The sequence below is a fragment of the Arachis stenosperma genome, chromosome 1 (genome assembly GCF_014773155.1).
Source record: "Arachis stenosperma cultivar V10309 chromosome 1, arast.V10309.gnm1.PFL2, whole genome shotgun sequence".
Taxonomy (NCBI): Eukaryota; Viridiplantae; Streptophyta; class Magnoliopsida; order Fabales; family Fabaceae; genus Arachis; species Arachis stenosperma.
Window position 1 is genome coordinate 86,970,368 of NC_080377.1, and position 5,000 is coordinate 86,975,367.

Sequence of the window (5,000 nt, forward strand, 5' to 3'; positions counted from 1 at the left end):
ATGTACAATTCTGAGAGGAATTCTGTAAACAATGGCATACCTCAGAAGAAAGAAGTTCTTGAAATTGATGCTCTGAATGCCATATTGGCTCAGAACAAAGTGTTGACTCAACAGGTCAACATGATCTCTCAAAATCTGAATGGATTGCAACATGCATCCAACAGTACTAGAGAGGCAGCTTCTGAAGAAGCTTATGATCCTGAGAACCCTGCCATGGCAGAGGTTAATTACTTAGGTGAACCTTATGGAAACACCTATAACTCATCATGGAGAAATCATCCTAATTTCTCCTGGAAGGATCAAAAAAAAAACCTCAACAAGGTTTTAACAATGGTGGACGCAACAGGCTGAATAATAGTAAGCCATATCCATCATCTTCTCAGCAACAGACAGAGAATTCTGAACAAAACAATTCTAATTTAGCAAATATAGTCTCTGATCTGTCAAAAGCCACTTTCAGTTTCATGAATGAAACAAGATCCTCCATTAGAAATTTGGAGGCACAAGTGGGCCAGCTGAGTAAGAAAGTTATTGAAACTCCTCCCAGTACTCTCCCAAGCAATACAGAAGAGAATCCAAAAGGAGAGTGCAAGGCCATTGATTTAATCAAAATGGCCGAATGCACCAAGGAGGAGGAGGACGAAAATCCCAGTGAGGAAGACCTCCTGGGTCGTTCCTCAAGCAAGAAGGAGTTTCCTATTAAGGATCCAGAGGAATCTGAGGCTCACCTAGAGGCCATAGAGATTCCTTTAAATCTCCTTCTGCCATTCATGAGCTCTGAAGAATATTCATCCTCTGAAGAGAATGAAGATGTGACTGGAGAGCAAGTTGCTCAATACTTAGGAGCTATCATGAAGCTGAATGCCAAGCTGTTTGGTAATGAGACTTGGGAAAGTGAACCTCCCTTGCTCATTAGTGAACTAGATACTTGGATTCAGAGAACTCTACCTCAAAAGAAACAAGACCCTGGCAAGTTCTTAATACCTTGCACCATTGGCACCATGAGCTTTGAAAAAGCTCTATGTGATCTTGGGTCAGGGATAAATCTTATGCCACTCTCTGTAATGGAGAAGCTGGGGATCATTGAGGTACAACCTGCCTTGTTCTCATTGCAATTGGCAGATAAGTCCATAAGACAAGCTTATGGAATAGTGGAGGACGTGCTAGTAAAGGTTGAAGGCCTTTATATCCCCACTGATTTCATAATCCTAGACACTAGGAAGGAAGATGATGAATGCATCATCCTAGGAAGACCTTTCCTAGCCACAGCAGGAGCTGTGATAGATGTCAACAGATGTGAGTTAGTCCTTCAATTGAATGGGGATTACCTTATGTTTCAGGCACATGGCCATCCCTCTGTGACAAAAGAGAGTAAGCATGAAGAACTTCTCTCAGTTCAGAGTCAAGAAGAGCCCACACAGTCAAACTCTAAGTTTGGTGTTGTGAAGCCACAACCAAACTCTAAGTTTGGTGTCCAAACCCCATATCCAAACTCTAAGTTTGGTGTTGGGAATACCACACTTAAGTTGACCTGATCACCTTGTGGCTCCATGAGAGCCACTGTCAAGCTATTGACATTAAAGAAGCACTTGTTGGGAGGCAACCCAATTTTATTTATCTAATTTTATTTTATTTTGTTTCTTTGTTATTTTTGTGTTTAATTAGGTACATGATCATGAGAAGTCACGAAAAAAATCAAAAAAAAAAATTTAAAACAGAGTCAAAAACAGAAGAAAAAATTTTTCACCCTGGAGGACGCACGGGCCGGCGTTCAACGCCCAGAAGATGCATCTGGCTGGCGTTCAACGCCAGAACAGAGCATCTTTCTGGCGCTGAACGCCCAGAACAAGCTACATCCTGGCGTTTAACGCCAGAATGCGCACACAGAGGACAATCTGGCGCTGAACGCCAGAAACAAGCTTGAAACTGGCGTTCAACGCCAGAAACAAGCATTACATGGGCGTTTAACGCCCAGAACATGCACCAATGGGCGTTTGAACGCCAGAATGATGCATGAAGGCATGTTACATGCCTATAGGGTGAAGGAATGGTATTTCTTTTCACCTCAGGATCTGTGGACCCCACAAGATCCCCACTTCAGGATCTGTGGACCCCACAGGATCCCCACCTAACATATTCCCACCTTACCTTCTAATCCTAGTTTTTGTGATGTGATTCCCCATGTCACAATTCCCAATCTTCTTCATCAATCACCTCAATTCCTCTTCCCAATTACTCCATTCACCATTCACATCAACCTCCTCTTCCCCATAAACCCCACCTACCTCCATCAAATTCAAATTCAATTTCCCACCCTTTCCCACCCAAAATGGCCGAACCTATACCCTCCCCTCTCCCTATAAATACCCTTCTTTTCTTTTACATTTTCACACAACACAAACCCACATTCTCCCACATAGCCGAACCCTCTCTTCTCCCTCTCTACCATATTTTCTTCTTCTTCTTCTACTCTTCTTTTCTTTTCTTGCTCGAGGACGAGCAAATTTTAAGTTTGGTGTGGTAAAAAGCCTAAGCTTTTTATTTTTCATTCACCATCGATGGCACCCAAGACCGGAATTCCTCCAAGAAAAGGAAAAGGAAAGGCAAAAGCTTCCACTTCCGAGTCATGGGAGAAGGAGAGATTCATCTCCAAGAGCCATTAAGACCACTTCTATGATGTTGTGGCAAAGAAGAAAGTGATCCCTGAGGTCCCTTTCAAGCTCAAGAAGAATGAGTATCCGGAAATCCGACATGAAATCCAAAGAAGAGGTTGGGAAGTCCTAGCCAACCCCATGCAACAAGTCGGATTATTGATGGTTCAAGAGTTCTATGCTAATGCATGGATCACTAGGAACCATGACCAAAGTATGAACCCAAGCCCAAAGAATTATCTCACAATGGTTAGGGGGAAATACTTGGATTTCAGTCCGGAAAATGTGAGGTTGGCGTTTCACTTACCCATGATGCAAGGTGATGAACGCCCATACACAAGAAGGGTCAACTTTAACCAAAGGTTGGACCAAGTCCTTATGGACATATGTGTGGAAGGCGCCCAATGGAGAGTAGACTCCAAGGGCAAGCCAGTCCAACTAAGAAGACTGGACCTCAAGCCTGTAGCTAGAGGATGGTTGGAGTTCATTCAAAGATCCATCATCCCTACAAGCAACCGATCTGAAGTTACTGTGGATCGGGCCATCATGGTTCATAGCATCATGATTGGAGAGGAGGTGGAAGTTCATGAAGTCATCTCCAATGAACTCTACAAAATAGCTGACAAGCCTTCATACATGGCACGGCTAGCCTTCCCCCACCTTATATGCCATCTATGTTACTCAGCTGGAGTTATCATAGAAGGAGATGTCTCCATTGAAGAAGACAAGCCCATCACCAAGAAAAAGATGGAGCAAACAAGAGAAGTTCCTCACGGCCCTCAAGGAGAACATGAGGAAGTTCATCATCAACAAATGCCTCAAGGAATGCACTTTCCTCCCCACAACTATTGGGAGCAACTTAATACCTCCTTAGAAGATTTGAGCCATAATGTGGAGCAATTAAGGGTGGAACATCATGAGCACTCCATCATTCTCCAAGAAATAAGAGAAGATCAAAGAGCAATGAGGGAGGAGCGACAAAGGCAAGGAAGGGACATAGAAGAGTTGAAGAACATCATTGGTCTTTCAAGAAGAAGACGCCACTAAAAGGTGGATTCATTCCTTGTTCTTTATTTCTTTCTGTTTTCGATTTTTAAAGTATTATGTTTATCTATGTTTTGTGTTTTTCTTTCATGATCATTAGTGTGTAACCATGCCTTAAAGCTATGAAATAAAATCCATTAGTCCTTCACCTCTCTTAAAAGAAAAATGTTTTAATTCAAAAGAACAAGAAGTACATAATTTTCGAAATTATTATTGAATTTAGTTTAATTATATTGATGTGGTGACAATGCTTTTTGTTTTCTGAATGAATGAATGAACAGTGCATATGTCTTTGGATCTTGTTGTTTATGAGTGTTAAAATTGTTGGCTCTTGAAAGAATGATGAACAAAGAGAAATGTTATTGATGATCTGAAAAACATCATGAAATTGATTCTTGAAGCAAGAAAAAGCAGTGAAAAAAAAAAAAAAAGAGGCGAAAATTTTAAGAAGCAAGGATCCAAGGCTTTGAGCATTAATGGATAGGAGGGCCCAAGGAAATTAAATCCAGGCCTAAGCGGCTAAACCAAGCTGTCCCTAACCATGTGCTTGTGTCATGAAGGTCCAAGTGAAAAGCTTGAGACTAAGTGGTTAAAGTCGTGATCCAAAGCAAAAGAGTGTGCTTAAGAGCTCTGGACACCACTAACTGGGGACTTTAGCAAAGCTGAGTCACAATCTGAAAAGGTTCACCCAGTTATGTGTCTGTGGCATTTGTGTATCCGGTGGTAATACTGGAAGACAAAGTGCTTAGGGCCACAGCCAAGACTCATGAGTAGCTGTGTTCAAGAATCAACATGCTTAACTAGGAAAGTCAATAACACTATCTGAAATTCTAAGTTCCTAGAGAAGCCAATCACTCTGAGCTTCAAAGGAAAAAGTGAGATGCCAAAACTGTTCAGAAGCAAAAAGCTACAAGTCCCGCTCATGTAATTAAATTAATATTCATTGATATTTTGGACTTTATAGTATATTCTCTTCTTTTTATCCTATGTGATTTTCAGTTGCTTGGGGACAAGCAACAATTTAAGTTTGGTGTTGTGATGAGCGGATAATTTATACGCTTTTTGGCATTGTTTTCATATAGTTTTTAGTAAATTTGAGCTACTTTTAGGGATGTTTTCATTAGTTTTTATGTTAAATTCACATTTCTGGACTTTACTATGAGTTTGTGTGTTTTTCTGTGATTTCAGGTAAATTCTGACTGAAATTGAGGGATTTGAGCAAAACTCTGAAAAAGGCTGACAAAAGGACTGCTGATGCTGTTGGATTCTGACCTCCCTGCACTCGAAATAGATTTTCTGGAGCTA